Source organism: Manis javanica, chromosome 2, assembly GCF_040802235.1.
Source record: "Manis javanica isolate MJ-LG chromosome 2, MJ_LKY, whole genome shotgun sequence".
Taxonomy (NCBI): domain Eukaryota; kingdom Metazoa; phylum Chordata; class Mammalia; order Pholidota; family Manidae; genus Manis; species Manis javanica.
The window spans coordinates 185,697,589-185,717,114 of record NC_133157.1 but is presented as its reverse complement, the minus strand read 5'-3'; the positions used below and the strand labels follow the sequence as shown (position 1 = coordinate 185,717,114).

The following is a 19,526-nucleotide window of genomic DNA, read 5'->3' as shown; positions in this document are numbered from 1 at the left end:
CCAAGAACGGACTAACAGTTACCAAAGGGAAAGGGACTGGGGAGGATGGGTGGGAAGGGAGGGTAAGGGCAGGGAAAAAGAAAGGGGGCATTATGATTAGCATGTATAGTGTGGGGGGACACAGGGAGGGCTGTGCAACACAGAGAAGACAAGTAGTGATTTTACAGCATCTTACTATGCTGATGGACAGTGACTGTAATGGGGATGTGGGGGGGACTTGGTGAAGGGGGGAGCCTAGTAAACATAATGTCCTTCATGTAATTGTAGATTAATGATGCCAAAATAAAAAATAATAATAATAATGCAAAACTGACACACACATTAACAAGAAAAATCTCCAAAAACAAATTGTGATATATTTATATAATGAAAAATAGTCAGCAATTAAAAAAATAATGAACTGTGGATACATGCAACAAGGATAATTGTCAAAAACAAGAATCCAGACACAAAAAAGAACTGTACAAAAAAGGACATACTCTATGATTCCATTTATAGGAAATTCTAGAAAAGGTAAAACTAATCTATGACAATAGAAGACAGGAAAATTGTTGCCTACTGGGTGGGGCAGGGATTAGAAGGATGGAGACAGAAGACAACTTTCTGGAGTGACAGAAATATTCTACATATTGACTGGGGGGCTAGTTACTCTGGCATGTACATTTGAAATAATTCATCCAATTGTACACATATGATCTCTGAGTGTTATTACATGTAAATTTTACCTCAACAAAAATTTTTAACTAACAACCAAAAAAATCTATTGGCCTTTGTCTCATTCAAAGGGCACATGTACTATATCTACTGGGTTGTTTCACCCTAGAAAAGTCTGAGGGATACTCAACAATCTTTCTGGTCTGGAAAGAATGTGGTAGAGGGGCTGGCAGTTTGCCAAAGAGGTTGATGCAAAGCTCCAGGCAGCTGGGCCCAGCAAAAGCTTTCATGCAAGCTAGAACAATGCCCATAAAGTGTGACCACAGAATTGTAACATCCTCGTTGGAGCTTGTGTGTCATTAGAAATATCATTTAGAATGGGCTCCCGTTCTTTCTATGCCACAAGAGCCTGATAAATTGCTCAGCTGTTTTCTCAGGCAGTTCTGGTTTTAGTGGTAACTGGGAAAAGTAAAAACCCAGGTTTTCAGTGTTGTGAAAATTCAGTCCAGTATGCAGAGCCCTGAAACAGGAGCCAAAGAACAAGGTGACAGAATGATGAGGCCACATGCTCCAGATCTGCTCTTCTTTTTTCTCATCACCAATTTAGTCCAAATCTACTTGAGCTTTGAAACAAGTCCCACCCAAAGTGGATTAATTCAACCATGTTATGAGCACTTACTGTAAACCGGGTGCTGTGCCAGGTACTTGGAATGCAGGTAAAAGACAGATCTCAGGTCTTTCAAAACTCAGTCTGGTGGAATTAGCTGGGATCATCTAATTTGATCCTTATTACCTCTCTGAAAGATAAGTAAAGCATATATAATTACAACTCTCATTTTACAAATGAGCAAATTGAGACTCAATTAAAGAAATTAAATGATTTGCCCAAGGCCACATAACAAGTGGTAAAGTTGAGATTTGAATTTAGGTGTTCTTAGGCTGGGTTCCATATTCTTTTCAACGTATGGTAAAGCTGTATGTAAACAGGTGTGTGTCCTTTACTACTGTAAATTCCTTTTAGTCTTGGGTCTGGGAATGTTGGGATTCATAAGCACAGAACTTGTAAGGAGGGAAAGGAATTGGGACCAGACTGTACTCAGTCCTCAAGGTGGCATCCAGGATGCTACTTGCATCCTGTCTGTTTTGACATGGAGGAAGCAGGCTTGGCCCAGACAGGTGACTGTATCCACAGTGATGTCATTTGATGAATGGGTCTGATGGGTGGATGGTGAATGTTTAACCAGGTAAGTAACTAGTACATTAATTCCATTCACTGACCATCTACAATGTCATTCTGAAGTCCCTGTTCTGTGGATGAGAGGCCCAACAAAGATGACAAGGCAAAAACAGCATGAGTCCCAGCCAAGACAGAGGTGGCGTAGAGCAGCTTTTCACATCTCTGTCTGAATTTTGGGTTGAAAGCAACATAATTGGACTCTAGCTCCCTTAAGCAAAAAATAATTCATTAAGAAAACAGGTAGCTCCTACAATTCACAAACACAATATAGGTAGGCCATGGGGACAGTAGCACTGCAAGGAGAATATTATTAATGACTCCATAACATCTTACTACATTGACAGACAGTGACCGCAATGGAGTGGGTGAGGACTTGACAATATGGAAGAATGTCAGACCACTGTGTTGTGTATGTGAAACCATCCTAAGATTTTATATCAATGATATTTAAAAGAAAAACAAAGAATATACATGTCTCACAAATGATGGGAAATTTGAACATCCGTCCTCAGAAGGGACAAGAATCGGCAATTCTGAGAATTCAGGTGGCAAGGACAAAGGCGAAAACTTCTTCCAGTGTCAAGTTCAGCAGTTTTCTATCCTCTCTTCTCAACCAAGATTCCGTTTCCAAGCGGAGAGCGCCGATGCGCTTAGCCTGGGCCACCCACCCTCACGATGGCAGATGATGGAGAGAGTGCCTTGAGTAACAGCTGCCCAAAACCGCATGCACAAAACAAGGACTTGGCTCCTCCAAGGAAATCAGATGCTGCTATAGCTCTTTCTAGAAGAAGCAACATGGATGCAGAGCAGGCAAAAAACTGATTTCCGTTATAAGACTCATAGGACACTGAAAGGCTGGGAAGGAAAATCAGCAAGGAGACAGGGTCAGAGAATGTAGCAAGAAAGGGTAAGAGCTCCTTGCTGCCCAGTACTCACGCCCATGCACCAACTCCAGCTAAACAAATATCTTTCCAGACCCCACTGGGTCCAAGGTCAAGGCTCAGGAGATCTTTACTGCCTCATTCAGAACAGGCTCAGGAATTGAAAGAATTTGAGACCACAGATAGAATAACAGGCAGAACATCTTGGAGAAGCTGAAAAAGCAAGGCTGGACAGAAGGAAGGAAGTGCAGTGTTAAGTACATGGTACTCTGTAGAAGGCACACAACAAGAACTAAATTATTTGTATTTAAATGGTCATGCTGCTTTTGATTCAGAAAACCATGATGAAAATGCATTTGAAAAATAGAGAAAGCAAAAACAGCTGAAAATACTTTACACCAGATATAATTTCATCAGAGGAAAATAGTCCATTGATTTGAAACTTGAATCATAGTGTATAATTTAAATGCAAAAGTAAACCTTTGCTTGTTCTGGCTTATACAAGAATGAAAGTTAATATCACTCAAAACAAGATATACAGAGCTAAGGCAGCCTCCAGTAACAGAAAACTTACCAACTCAATGGTGTATTATGACTTAGACCGGCAGTTCTCAAACTTTTGGTCTCAGAACCCCTTTACACTGTTTATATGGTTTATAGCTCTCAGTATTTGTCATAGCAAAATTTAAAACTGAGGAATATTCTATGCTTCTTTCATTGAAGTATATGGAAAAAATTAGTCTTTACAGATACATAGTTAGAAAACATCAATGTTTAATAACATTTTCAAATAAGTGTATATACTCTTTTTTGATACTACATTCAAATTCAAGATTAGTTTCCTGAAGATTAGTTATAATGTAGAGCTGAAACCATATCAATGAACTTTTTACATTCTGTTATATTAATATCCATTAGTCTAATTTTCATGTTCAATTAATTTTTAACCCATGCACAATTTCATAAGTCAGACATTGGTCATTTGGGAAATATTAGTTCACTAAATTACACAGATCTTCCAAATATTTGACACCTTTCATAACAATATCAAAATACTCAGATTAATTAAATCACCACTGATCTTATCAGAAGAGTTTGTAAATATTGGGAAGCTGTCAAGTTCACAACAGCAAATACAAATTTTCCAAAATTCTAATTTTGCTCAAAAGCTTGACCTTCATCTCTGGTAACAAATACTGTCCATTCTTTTCCCTGAAGTGACTCACTTTGTCCAAGTTTGAGACAGTGTCTACCAAATATTCAGGTATAATTAACCATAATTTTGTGCCCATGAGTTTTCTTTCAAGTAAAAAAGGAGCTAAATTAGGAACACAATGATGCTACTATATATAGTGTATACAGGTTGTGCCACTAACTTGATTCATGCTAAGGCACCAGCTCTTTTACCCACCAATGCTTTTGCATCATCAGTGCAAATGTCAGCTACAATAAAAATAGCAAACAATGCCTTAGTATTATTATGAAGATAGTTTTCATCTCATAGAACTCCTGAAATGGTTGGTCTTGGGGTCTACAGTCTGAGAGCAGCAGGCTTAGAATTAGCAGGATCTGGACTGCAGGATAGGATCACTTTACCTTGAATCATGTGGGAGAGAAGTGATAAGTTAAACAAAACCAGGATTCTCTTAGGAAGAAAGAGTGGATACTGGTAAGCAACCAACAGTATCCATTACTCATGGGCACAATATATGGAAATCATAGCATAGTTAATATGGTTATTGCTGTGGAATTATGCCAATAGGCATAAAGATCTTCCTCAGTGTTGCCGAGACAACTGGATATAAACAAGCAAAAGTATGAAACTGGATCCCTATCTCAGACCATATACAAAAATTAACTCAGAATAGAATAAAGACCTAAATATTAGAACTAAAACTATAAAATTCTTTGAAGAAAACATAGAGGTAAATTTTCATGACCCTGGATGCGGCAATTGTTCCTTAAATATAAGACCAAAGAACAGGCAACAAAAGAAAAAATAGATAAGTTGGACTTCATCAAAGCACTTTGGGAAGGTTGCAGTGGTCTTAAGAGAGGAGTGTGAAGATGGAAAGAAGAAAATGTACACCTTCTATGTCTAAAAATGTCTTTTCTCATGGAAATCTAAACAGAAAATGAGCAACAATATTCCAGGGCAAAAATCACCTTGAGGTTGAGAAACTTAATATAGTAATAATGAAACATTTAAGTTAGTAGCTTCATAAGTTTTAAAAACCCAACACCACACAAAACCACTGGGGTCTAACATATTCATTGGTCATTTCCACTTATTACTAACTACATATCGGTCAGTTAAAAATTCTTATAAGCCAAGTTAAAAAAATGGAGTATACACAGTGAATGAAAACAGTAGAGAACTCTACCTTCCCTCAAATGAGCAAAAAATGAAACAGTAATGAAAAGCCCCAAACAAAATATTAACATTGAATCATTTTGGCAAAGATACAGGTCTTCTAAAGGACATTTGAAACTAAAACTTAATCAGTTGGATTGTTCTTCAAATAGTTGGGAATTGTACTGAGTAAACTTACTTTGCCTTCATTGAAGTACTAGTTTATTCATGTCCAATTAAAGAAATCCTATTGGGGAAAAAATAAAAAAAAAATTAAAAGTTAAAAAATTAAAAACTTTTGTACATCCAAGGACACCCTTAAGTAAGTGAAAAGACAATCCACAGAATGGGAGAAACGTATGCAAATCATATATCTGGTAAGGGTCTAATATCCAGAATACAACTAAACAACAAAACGACAAATAATCCAATGAAGAATTGGGCAAAAGATCTTAGTAGATGGATATACAAATGATTGACAAGCGCATGGCAAGGTAATCAAGATCAATAGTCATTGTGAAAATGCAAATCCAAACCACAGCAAGATACTACTTCACACCCACAGGACCACTATAATCAAAATACAGGGAAATAACAAGTGTTAGTGAGGATGCAGAGAAATTGGAATCCTCACATATTGCTGATGAGAACGTAAAATGGTTCAGCTGCTGTGGAAAACAGTTTGGTAGTTCCTCAAAAAGTTAAACATAGAATTACCATATGACCCAGAAATTCCACTCCTAGGTATGTACCCAAAATAAGTGAAAACAATGTTCAAACAAAAACTTGCACACAAATGCTCAGAACAGCTCCCTTCACAATTGCCAAAAGGCAGAAACCACTCAAATGTCCACCATCGGATGCATGAATAAACAAAATGAATAAACAAAACTTTACCTATTAAAGTTAAATATTACCTGTGCAATGAAATATTATTCAGCTGCAAATAGGAATGAAGCACTGATTCATGCTACAACAAAGCTGCACCTTGAAAACATTATGCAAAGTGAGAGAACCCAAACACAAAAGGACACATTATATGATTCCATTTATATGAAATATTCAGAATAGGCAAATCCATAGAGACAGAAAGCATATTTCTTGGTTGCCAGGGGTTGGGGAGAGGGAAATGAAGCACAACTACTTAACGGTATGGGGTTTGGGATGATGAAAATATTCTGGAACTTGATAATCGTTTGTGATGGTTGCACAACATTGTGAATGTAAGGAAAGCCATGGAATTGTACACTTTCAAGTGGTTAAAATGGTGAATTTTATGTTATGTGATTTTTTACCCCAATTTAAAGAAAAGAAAACCTTCCTAAATTTGTACAATAGTAAAATAGTCCCAGAGACAGCTTGGCAAGCAATTAGCAGTGCTGCAAGTCAAAGTCCTGTGCTATTTTAGAAAGTACCAGTCATGCAATGCTCAAGGTACAAAACACGCCGGGCAAGCAATAGCAGATGGAGACAAGAACTCTACTCAACTCAGCGGATAAAGCTGTGAGACTGACATAGCTACCTCAGTGGCAATACACAGATGCATTCATTGATAAAATAAGAAAGTATAACACCCTGGAAAAGGATACAGCAAATCAAAGCTCATCTGGCTATGATGTCATGGTAAAACAGACCTTGTAAATATTTTCATTTTAGAGACTTAAAAAAATGGAAGTTCCAGAAAAGTTATGACCTGCTTAAGGTACCATACTGGGTTAGTGGAAGAACCTGGCCCAAAAGAAAAAAATGTTCTGTCTCTTTCTATCACATGATCTTCATAGGACATCCATAAGCATCTTTCACATTTTTTACAATCTGAGCGTTTCTTAAGCAGCTATGGTTACATTGCCCCCACATGTCCCCTCAAATATATGTACAGAGAGAAGCTGCTATCTATGCTTTGTAAATAGCTCCAATCTTTGTGCTCTGAATCTTGATTTGTGTCACACCCGAGTTAGAGAGCTGGCTTCTCTAGGACTGTCCCCCTACTTCTTACCCAGAACCCAGCCACCAAACCTGCCAGTTCTTACTCTGGAAGGTCTAGTGAATCTGTGCTTGTCATGGTTTCCTAATCTTTGGCTTGACTCCCCCGCAGTATAAGCTCTCGGTGCGTCCAGCACTGACAAGAAGCACATGAACCTTAGTTGGGAACATAGATAGTTCTTAACCCTGTGATGCTTGCTCTCACTGTAGATGGTATAGAATCGGGGGGGATTCTCCTCCCTGGGCCTCATTCCAGATTAACCGTGACCATGAAAATAAGATGCAAATTAGTTTAAAAGACTCTGACCTCAATAATGGCAACCAAAGCCTTGATACTTATTTTTTTTTTTTTGAGAGGGCATCTCTCATATTTATTGATCAAATGGTTGTTAACAACAATAAAATTCTGTATAGGGGGGTCAACGCTCAATGTACAATCATTAATCCATCTCAAGCCTAATTCTCGTCAGTCTCCAATCTTCTGAAGCATAACGAACAAGTTCTTACATGGTGAACGAATTCTTACATAGTGAATAAATTCTTACACGGTGAACAGTACAAGGGCATATATCACAGAAACTTTCGGTTTTGATCATGCATTATGACCTATAAACAATCAGGTCAAATATGAATATTCGTTTGATTTTTGTACTTAATTTATATGTTGATCCCACATTTCTCCTATTATTATTATTATTTTTATTTTTAATAAAATGCTGAAGTGGTAGGTAGATGTAAGATAAAGGTAGAAAACATAGTTTAGTGCTGAAAGAGGGCAAATGTAGATGATCAGATGATCAGGTGTGTGCCTATGGACTAAGTATTAATCCAGGCTAGACAAGGGCAGCAAGACATCCACGGATGCAGAAGATTTCTCTCAAAGCAGGGGGGGTGAGGTTCTGAGCCTCACCTCTGTTGATCCCCAAATTCTCACCTGATGGCCCCCCTGCAACTGTGCCTGTCTTAGGTTGTTCCTCCCTTGAGGAATCTTACCCGTCTCTGGCTAACCAGTCATCTTCCGGGGCCATACAGGGAAATGTAAAGTTGGTAAGTGAGAGAGAAGCCATATTGTTTGCAAAGGTTAGCTTTTTACTTCTTTGAAGATTTATGCCCTGTGGCTTCTACGCCCAGCACTTGTCTCGAGGTATCTTTACCACTTGGAGGAATCATGATACTCGGTAAATTCGATATGAGGCACGAATTCTATTTAAGGGTTGTAATTAGGAAGGAAGAAGAAAAGCTATAGATGTAGCATATGAAGGAAACATGGGAGGATTGATTATTTCTTTGACATATCTTCTTGTAGAGTACCTTAAGTATGTATAGGTTTTAAACTACTAACTAATTTGCACACACATATTAACATAATAGGAATACGGTGACATAAACAAAGCAAATCTATAATTACCATCCATCTCCAGTGAAGCCAAGAAAACCATTTAAAAGCCTTGATACTTTATTTCTTCAGATGCATAGTGAGTAGTTTGACTTGGTGTTACAAACAACACTGGATTCTCTGGTTTCCTTAGCAACCTGCTGTCCTGCCTTAGGTGACAAAGACTGGAGGCTCCAACTTCCTTCTATCTCTAAAAAATTTCATTCAATGAATATCTGGGGTTTTAGAGAGCCTACTAAAAGGGAGAATGGTGCAAAAGTACAACTACTAAACTTACCTATTAAAGTTAAATATTACCTGTTAAAATAGAAGCAAGGACAAAGATGGCTGTAGAGAGATAATCTGGTGGAATTAAGGGAAAAAACAGGCAACATTTCTTCTATGCACAGAGTATGGTACCAGAAGTGTCCAACAGCAATCCTAAATTAGCAGTTTAAGTTGCGCTCCTGCCCACTCTATTAACTAAGGCAGAGCATTAAATACATATTGTTGAAAGCTTCCTTTTAAAAATGGCTACAAACTATGAATTTCAAGGTTTAAATTATCATATTTCTGAGCAAACATCCTTATCCAGAACTAGTCTCTGCTAATGCATGATGAGTTATTCCTGTATTGTAGCATTAGGAGCAACAGCTCTAAATACAGACATTCAGACTCCAGGGCAGAGGTTCATGTTGGATCTGATCCCCCAACAACAGGAGAGACAGGGAAGAAAAACCATCAGAGGGAGCCTGACACTCCCAGCACCTGTAGAGTCACAGGTTGTCCTTCTTACAGAAACAACATACATAGTAGATTGTGACCAATATTCCTGAACAGGAGAAGTAAAGGTGGCTGCTACCTTTTCTGTAAGGTATAGTGGTTTCCTTCTGAGGGAATATGAATGATATCCACCAATCCCTTTCTTAGCACCCCTTTTGTCTACTATTTTTGTTAGTGTCTCTTTTCATTTAATTATTTTCATAAAGAGTTTGGGGAAAACTTGTCATTGTATATCACAGGTAAACCAAAAAAACACTGTCACTGTATCTCACCACAGGCCCTGGGCAAGTACCAAATGGGGTCAAGGATATCTCCCTTTGCTGGAGGTTGAGCCTGGCCTGCAGAAGCCTGGCTGCAGGTGGCATTCCCCAGGTCCTCCAGGCACCCAGGAATAACAAGTCCCCGAGTTCAGTACAGAACAGGTGGCAGAGCACTAACCAGAATCACCTTTGCTGTTGATGAAAACTAAGTTAGAGAGCATAGCTCAAAGTCATTGCCCAAATGAGTCTGCTAAGCCCAGCCCAAGGTCAGGGTAAGGTGGATCTGCAAAGCAAACACATTTCTGGTGGCAGCCTCTCGCTGGCCCAGAAGGTAAATGCAAAAGACAAGAATAACCCCCACCCCTGCTTGCTGAGGAGCTGGTGGAGATTCCTTTGCCCAACAAACAGGGACCAACGGCTGTCACCCACACCCGAGGATCACCAGCCTCAGCCCACAGAGGAAGAGGCGGTCTGGGAGGCTGGCTCTAGTGAAGGAAATTGTTTACAGCACCATGGCTCTGAGAGAAGAGGCAGTCTCATGCTTGTCAGCCCCTAGAACAAATGAACGTTCATGATGCTTAGGAAACCTTGCCAGTTTAGAAAGTAAGAATATCTCAAATATTGGTCCCCTGCCTGCCAAACTTTGGGTTCTAAAAACTGTTTACTTACAAGATCTTCTTCATCAGGGCCCTGAGTCTAGCAGGGGGTACTAGGAACAACAGGTGGCTCCCACACCTGGGGCAGGTGCAGTATGTGCTAAGGCACAGGTTGGCTGCCCCGTCTCCTGCCGCCAGGGTCTGTGGGAGCCTTGAGGCGCCAGCACTCTATTAAACACCACTCAGACATGCCAGGGACAGTGGTCATCTGCCCAGAGCCCTGTTCTCTGTTCCCCTTCCAGCTCCTCCGGGAGAGGACCTGGCCCTAAACCTCTTCCCAGCAGGCTGGAGGCTCTCTCCCCTTGGCCTGGTTGCTGCCAGCTCTTTTCCGGCCTAGCTCTCACTCCCCCTACATTGTCCTGGATGCTCCCTAGTTACCCACAGACCCTGGGAACTACACTTTTCTCCCTTCCTCCCAAAACCCTACTTGGATCAGATTTCCCTTGAGTGCTGCTGGCACCTTACCCAAAGCAACAGAGAGAGCTGGCAGGGAACGGGCAGCCTGCTCTCGGCAGGCCTTGGTCTGGCACCGCGCATGAGAACCAGCATGAGAGCCTTGTCCTCTGCGCCCTCCTCCCTCAGTACTGCTCTGCATCTCCTCCTTTTATACTTTCTTCTTCCTCCTTTTCTGACTCACTCCACTTTGTGCTGTCTCACTCTACTTTCCTTCCTCTTGCTCTTTCCAGCGGATATTAGTTTCAGGGGTTTTTTTCTGCCTTTTATTTTTCCCCATTTACTTCCAGTTTCTCACCCTCTTACACACATAATTATAATCTGGTTGCCTGGATTTGTACAACAGACTCCTAAAAATCCCTCTGGGAAAGCAATGTCCACTTCTAATTCTTCCTCCGCATTAGGCAGAGTGATGCTCTATGTCACTCCCTGATTCAAAGCCCTGCACTGACTTCCCAGGGCCTGCAAAACTGAGTTCAGACTCCAGGGTGGCAGACGATGCCCTTCATCATGTCTCTCTGCCTGCCTGTCTTTCATCCTCTCAATAGTTCATTGATTTAGCAAACAAATCAGTCTAGTTATGAGTGCCTACCATGCACGAGCAGATACTGTACTGGAGCTGGAGAGAAAATATGGAATAAATACAAAAATATTTACAAATGAAATGATGTCTGGGATTTGCTTTAAAATAATGCAGGGAGTAGGGGAAAGGAGCTAGCAAAATGCAAGGGGTGTAGAGAAAGCAAGATTGGTCCCCATGAGTTGATCATTTCTGAGGCTGAGTAGTGGGTATAGGGGTTCATTATGTTATTCCCTCTGCTTGAGTATATGTTTGAAACTTTTCTGTTAATAATATGGTGGCTAAAGACCCTAACAAATACTTGGCTTCTTTTCTCATGGCTCTCTATGTGTCGCATACTCACTATAATAGTGTTACAATTTGTTGTAATTGCTTTTACTGTCTGCCTTTTCCACAAGGCAACAGGCTTGGTGCCCACAGGGAGTGTGTTTTGTCTTGTTCCCTATTTTATCCCCAGAACCTAGCACACACTAGATGCTCAGAAACTATTCACTGAATGAATGAAGAAAACAAACTCTGTAGTCTTTAGCAGAACAGCTGGCACACATGTGGCCTTTCTGTAGGGACTGGAGGTGGGTGGGTGAGGAAGGGCAGGAGCTATTTTGGCATTGGCTGGACACCTGCAGATGTTATGGCCCCTCTTCCTGCCACAGTCTGGCATTTGCACCCTGGGCCAGCTGCTTTGCAGTAAAGTCCACTTAGCGCAGTGTCCTATAAATTTGGGGCAGAAAAGATATGAAGCTCCTTTTGTAAAGTACGAACTAGTGACCTGGTAATACTTTTTCTGACTTTTCAGTGAAGTACAAAGTTCTTCTCAATAATATGCCACCTGCATCCTGCCATACTTTAACACAGAGCCTATGTAAAATTGTATGAAATTACATTATTTGTTATTTAATAGAACTGTCAAGTGCGGGATATTTCCCCCTGGAATGCTGACATCTATTTCTCAAAGTGAGGCTTTTCTTGAACACTCTAACCTAAAGCAGCCATCCCATCTGCATTTGCTCTCTTCTATTCAATTTTCTAATATTATCCATCACTACATACAGTCATGTGTGATTTACTCATTGGTGGTCTGCCCCACCCTCCGCCTTAGAATACAAACAACCTATAACCAGGGACTGTGTCAGGAATCAACCAATGCTGGGCACATGGAAGGTGTTCAGTGAATGAATGAATGTGGTATTCATTATTGAGCAGGACCCCTCTTCAATAACAAAAGCAAATATATTAATATGGTCTTTTGTCTCTGCATTCATGCAAGACTTTATAAAAGCATTCTTTCTGTAAAAAAGACAAAGGTAATAAAACCCTTCAACTATATAAGTTGAAATGAGAAAAGAAAGAGCACTCTTATCCCGAGCTCACTTTGAAACCAAAAGAAGTTTTGAGTAACGTATATAGCTTTCAGATATAAAATATTGGCAAAGTAATCTCCTTTTATTTTTTCAATGCACTACATACTAAAACACCCCTTTGCAAATTCTTCCATAATGGCATTTTTAATGGCTACATTTTGTTTTGCTCTATGGATTTCCTTATTAGTGAGCATTTAAGTTAATCATAATCTTTCACTATTTTAAGCACTGTTGCTATTGAAGTATTTGTATTAATAGTTATATCTTTGTGCTGAATAATTACTTCTGTGGAATAAATTCCTTATAAACAAATTATTAAACTGAAGCACATACACATTATCAAGGCTTTTCATAGATTCCCAGAAACCCTATTTCTGAATTCTTCATCTGTGAAACTGAGTAAATCCTTAACTCCACCCTGGAACTGGAGTACTGTCTTGTGGCCCTCCTAGTGGGCAGGACTCACCCCACATATACCCACCTCCTAGATGTCCACTTCCTATCTATCTCTACTTGTCATGGCTAGGCGTATATCACACATAGACCTGTCTGCCCATCTGTCTCTCATGGCTCCCTTTCCAGATTCCCTGTCACACTGCTCTGACTCCTGGACAGACTGTTTTTCTGAACCATATTAGATATTGCCAGACCCCTTGCACAGGGTCACCTTTGCCCCAGTGGGTGTTAAGTGCCGCTTTTCCCCACTGCCTTCTCTTTATATGTTAACATACACAATAATCCTCAGCCATGAAAGACAACTCTTACGGTGGCTTGGCTCCTATTTCTGGTCATGTTTGCAATTTGCATAGTACTGTTTCCTTGGTCATGTACTCTTAAATGTAACTCTCAATGATAACATTGTTCCTTTAAAAAAACATAATTTCTTTATATAATGATTAACTATACCACATGGGTTCCAGGATACCTTGTGAAAAAACTGGATACTACTATTAATAACCCATTCAAAGAGTAGTAACTCTATCCTAATCACAAAAGAATGGTATTTAACCTGTTTTAAAATTGTTTTTATTGTGGTAAAATATATATTAACATTAAGCTGACCATTTCAACCACTTTTAGGTGTACAATTCAGTGGCCTTGAGGACATTCTTAATGTTGTGTAACCATCACCACAGTTTCTAAAACTTTTTCATCACCCCAAACAGATATTCTATAACCATTAAGCAATAACTTTCCACTCCCCTTTCTCCCAGCACTGTTAACTTCTATTCTGTCTCTATGAATTTGTTTATTCCAGGTACCTCATTCAAGTAGAATCATACAATGCTTTGCTTGTTTTACTTAACATAATATTGTGTTTTCAAAGTTCATCCCTGTTATACCATGTATCAGAACTTCATTCTTGTTTATGGCCAAATAATATTCCATTGTGTGCATAATCACAGTTTATTTCATCTGTTGGTAGACCTTAGGTTGTTCCCACATTTTAGCTATTATTTTTTATGGCTAAATGATATTCCATTGTATATCTACCACAACTACTTTATCCATCAATGTTTCCATATCTTAGCTATTATAAATAATGCTACAAAGAAAAAGGGGTATTTTTCATTCATGTTTCATTTTCTTCAGATAAATACCCTGAAGTGGAATTGCTAGATCATATGGTAGCTCTATTTTCAATTTTTTGAGGAAATCTCCGTACTGTTTGCCATAGTGTCCATACCAATTACATTCCCACCTGAGTGCATGAGTGTTTCCTTTTCTCTGCATCCTCCCCAACATTTGTTGTTTCTTGCCTTTTTGATAATAGCCATTCAAAGAGGCATGAGGTCATATCTCACTGTGGTTTGGATTTGCATTTCCCTGATCATTAGTGACATAGAGCATCTTCATATGTACCTGTTGTCCATCTGTATATCTTCTTTGGAAAAATATCTATTCAGGTCTTCTGCTCATTTTTTTAATCAGATTATTTATATTTATTTATTTTGCTATTGAGTTGTATGTATTCTTTATGTATTTTGGATGTTAACCCCCTATCAGATACATCATTTATAAATATTTTTTTCCATTCAGTAGGTTACTTTTTCATTCTGTTGGTAGTTTCCTTTGCTGTTCAGAAGTTTTTTAAATTAAATGTAATCCCACTTGTTTATTTTTGCTTGTGTTGCTTTTGGTGTCAGGTTAAAAAAATCATTGCAAAGATCTGTGTCAAAGAGCTATAGTTCCTGTGTTTTCTACTGGGTGTTTTATGGTGTCAGGTCTTCCTATTGAAGTCTTTAACCCAGTTTGAGTTCATTTTTGTGTATGGTGTAAGTAATGGTCCTGTGTCATTCTTTTGAATGCAGCTGTCCAGTTTTCCCAACACCTTTTATTGAAGAGACTGTCTTTTCTCCATTCTATATACTGGCTTCCTTGTTGTAAACTAATTAGCCATATATGTGGGAGTTTATTTCTAGGCTTTCTATTCTGTTCCATTGGTCTGTATGTCTGTTTTTATGCCAAAACCATAGTGTTTTAATCAGTATAGTTTCACAGTATAGTTTGAAATCAGGGAGCATGATGCCAGCTTAGCTCTTTCTCAAGATTGCTCTAGTTATTCAGAGTCTTTTACATGGTTCCATACATATTTTAGGACTGTTCTATTTCTGAATTCTTCACCACTGTTAAAAGATCTCTAAGGACTCCTTTTTTACTTTAAGGAAATACTTTACGTGCTGTCATGACAAATTAAAAGCAGCAATAGAAGTAAATGATGTGAAAAGAAAAAAATACAATGTAATTACAAAGAGGCTAATTGGAAAGTAGACTAGACAATATTGAGTTATTCATGAAAATCAATATATGTTTCATACATAATATCGACCTCATGATTACACTGAGCAGACCTTGATTTGTCTTCTGTAATTTTCCAGAGGGTTTCCTAATTAGCTTGCACACTGAATTAAGACAATCCCTCTACAATTCCCTTCTCTGACACATACTTCAGGACGGCAATAAAGCAGGGATGATTTAAGAAATCATTAACAGTTGTCTAACTTGGTTTTTCTTTGGAAGTAAGAAGATGAATAAGAAAATAAAAATCAAATTTGTGGAGCCACAATTCCTTTTAGTAAATAGACTGATGATATTTTTAGAAAATAGAAATGACTGTTCATTAGTAATTCTGCAGATATATCATGCTACTGGAACACTTGAAAGATTTCTGGTGTAAAGGAATCAGTGACATGGCATATGGAATAGTTACCCATAACATGCAAAACATCAGTCAACTCCTCTCAGAAATGAACTGCCCTGATAATACTAAAACCCTGCTTTAACAGTAAAATCCTATAGCCTGTTTTATGTTTTGTTGAAAAGTACATTGCATGGGCATTTTTTTTTAACCTGACAAACATCATCCTGTGGGATGGGAATGTGAGAACTATCTCACCATTTCAGAGCTTCATGTTAGTCTCTGTTGGACTTGTCTAGCAAGTCGACTCATCCCTTTGCTAACTAGGCAGCAGCCAGATATATTGGTGTTATTTAGGCTCACACCCTGATTTAAATGCTTATTCAGCTGCATCTCCAATGTTTTGGACCTGCTACCCTCATTCACATTTCAATACAGGTTTATGCCCTGAAGTTTTAACTGTACTACTTCTTGATCACATCTCAGACTAAGCATTTATATTATGAAAAAAAAATGCTGTGCCAGCTGAAAAATACACTGTAATTATAATAATAATGTAATAGCAAAAGATAGTTTGTCTGACAATTAAAGAACTCAAGATCATCATCAGTAAATTTTATTGAATAGCAAAAAAGTCAAGGATTAGGATATGTATGTTTCTTCAAAAACTTTTTGATTCAAAAATAGGAAAAATTTTCTTTCCATTTTTCTCAAATTCTTTCTTTCTTTTCCCCAATGTCAAACTTTCTCCGAACTGAAAAAGTTCTTTTAAAAAAAAAAGCCAATTTTCAACTAAGTTATAATTAGGTCTTAGTCAATACAACTGTTTTTAACATTGTATTCTATTTTTCCAGTAAATTGGTTATTTTATGAGTCAGTCAACTACTTGCAGTCAACATATACTATGAGGCAAAATACTGACTTACATTAATCATCACAGAAATATTATTATCCCTATAAAAAATGTAGAAACTGAGGCACAATGATATAATGTGACTTGCCCAGCTGATGCGACCCTTTCACATCTTAACTGACTGATTGATGAGGACAGCTGACTAAATTCTAAGGCTAATGGGACTAGGCCTTGGGTCCAATACCCTGGTGGGCCAGATAATAATTCACAATTATGGTCACAGATTCTAGTGAGTCAAACATCTGACTATGTAAAGCCAGGGTTCAAAAGACAGATCAAGCAAGAGAAGGATCTCTGTCTATGCATCCTTCCCCACTAACAGGAAGACAGCTGAAAGCACAGCCAGTTAGTGGTGATACTGAATACTAAGGTTGATGTGTACACACACACACACACACCTTGGAAATTTCAGTTATGCCAAGTATGCTGAAGTATCCTGATGACCATGTTGAATGAACCCACACATCATATTGCATTTGTCCCAAATGACACATCATTTGTTATTGAATATATCCTTCACTTATTTACTTGTACTTTAAATTCCAAGCCACCAAAGATAGCTCGTTTTAAGGTTAACTAATTTGTGGTCTCTGTTGACTTCCTGAAATTATAAGAAAGAAAAAAAATTAAAATGTCAGCTACATAAAACTAACACTTAGGTATTTGTATACTCCAAATCTACTTTGGAAATAAGGGCATAAAATATAAATCTCTCATACATCATACTTAACAAAGTTATAATCATATTTTAAGAATCCAACTTGTTAGCTTAAAAGATCTCAGTTCCAAATACTTCATTTTTCATATCAAGAAACAGAGATGATAAGAGATTTCCCTGTGCAACTCAAAAGAGTAGCAGGGCATAATCATGACAATAGAAAGAACCTCAGTGCACATGTTAACCATTGGTAAGTCTGATGCATGGTCTCAATGGTTCACAGCCACATGGAAGAGGAATTTCAATGGCGGGACTCATTCCAAGGCAGTGTGGTATAGGAGAAAAAAGCAAGGTTTAGAATCTGATAGGTTTAGATTCTCAATCCCGGCTCTTTTACTCACTAGTTCTCTACTTTCTAGCTGTGCGACAATGAGAAAATTAATCTCTCGGAGTCTCAGTTTGTTCACCAATGAATTGAGGGTAATCAGACTTACCAAGAAGGGTCTGATGTAAGGATTAGAGACAAATACCAGGTGCCCAAATTATAGCTATTATTATTGTCATTAGGAGGCTTTGAGCAATAATGAATTCAACTTTATATGGGAAGATACTACTGGGAACCTAGCCTCAGCAGAGCATGTTCTATAACTAATTGCTCCAGGAGAAACAAGTAATAGCTACAGTGATTATCTGTCATCACCAGATGCTTTTGTTACCTTATACTTTAAAAGTTTTTTATTTTGAGAATTTGTCCCAGTCTGTGGGTTTGATATGTGATCATGAAATATTGCAAAGCTACACGGCCCACACAGAAATTCAGTTAGAAGTCTGGGTTATCATTTGTAAGGTGTAACTAAGCAAGTGAGCCAACCAGCCACGGCTACCATATGCACTGAGAGCCAGAATCCCCAGTTTACAGACAGCGAAAACAGAAGGTACATCGCTGCCTCATTTGTACCCTTGTGATTTTAATTTATGAAGATGACTGAACAACAATATGGAGAGGTCAAGGCCACTGAAAGAACTTATTACTAATATTTCCAGAGAGGAGGGGCATGCCACACCCCACAGGGCCACATGTAAAACACCAAGTTTTGGTCAAGAGGCAGAAGCAGGAGTGAAGGAAAAGTCTAGGCCATAGCCTTTATTGGGGTTTGTTCAGGAACAGCAGGGCAGAGTAAACATTCTGGGATTAGCCATTTGAATAATTCTGGCAGGCTCTGGGCTATAAGGGTGGTCTGTAATCACCTGGAACAGGCCCTGGGATGAGGTAGGCCAGGAAAAATGCTGGCTTGATATGTGAGACTGGTTGGAGGTATAGACTCTGGAATGGTTGATTTGCATACAAAAGGTAGATTCCTAGGTAAATTACTATCTTTAGGAATTAGCTAGCCCTGGGAGGTGCAGTCTCTCCCTAGGGCTGGAAGGCCCCCTAATATTAAAACATCATACAATACAGAAAATAAAAACATGATAAATACAGTCACAGAACTTTCAAACAAGTATTTTCCCCTTTCATACTATTTTCTGTTCATCACTCAATCACTTAGTACTCTCCTCTGGTGCACAGAAATTCCATTTCCACTTAGCATGTAAATAGTTAGCCGCCTTGGTTTCAAATTTTCATCTGGGTATGGAGTTTGGAGTGATTTTTATTCTGTCTTTCATAAACAGAGTTCTTTTAAAAGACCATGAAGCTCATGTTGAGTCATCAAGTCATAGAAGTTCAAGGACTAGACAGGGTCTTGGAAGTTATTCAGACCAATTCTTTCGTTTTGTAACAGGGGAATCATTAAAAATTACTCTGAGTCTTAATGACTTAAATACTATTAAAATCAACAGTAGAATGTAAGTAAGCATGTAATTAAGAGCAGTGATAACTGCACTCAGTCAAAACATGGTTAAATTGCAGAATGTAACTACACTTTTTTCTTTTCTTCTCCTCTCTTCTCCAAAGTAATAGTTCAAAGTGGAGACACTAAAAAAAGGCTCTGCAGATCATCAAAAGTGAGGAAAAACTAAAGGAGTCATTTTCAGACAAATTCTCTGTATGGGATTACCCCTGCATCACCAGAGTAGTCAGCAGACTTCTGACAAAATCAAGATCGTTGTCCAGGCCAAGAGAGCTTTACAGTTCAAATCAAAGCAAAGGCCCTCACCTAATAGACACTTGTCTGGACAACAATGAATCACTCCCTACTGGATTTTCCTGTTTTGTTTTGTTTTCTTCCCCTGCTTAA

At 38.6% G+C, this 19,526-nt stretch overlaps 1 long non-coding RNA gene across 1 annotated transcript in view; it reads right to left on the bottom strand.

The window, feature by feature from the left end:
- Window positions 1–19,526, bottom strand: part of LOC118967848 (uncharacterized) — a 108,230-nt gene that overhangs the window by 81,571 nt on the left and 7,133 nt on the right. Inside the window, exons 3-5 of the long non-coding RNA XR_012128339.1 lie at window positions 17,027–17,229; window positions 5,325–5,372; window positions 1,334–1,451 (exon numbers count right to left, since the gene is read on the bottom strand). This is a non-coding gene — a long non-coding RNA (uncharacterized lncRNA). The remainder of the gene's footprint in view (window positions 1–1,333; window positions 1,452–5,324; window positions 5,373–17,026; window positions 17,230–19,526) is intronic.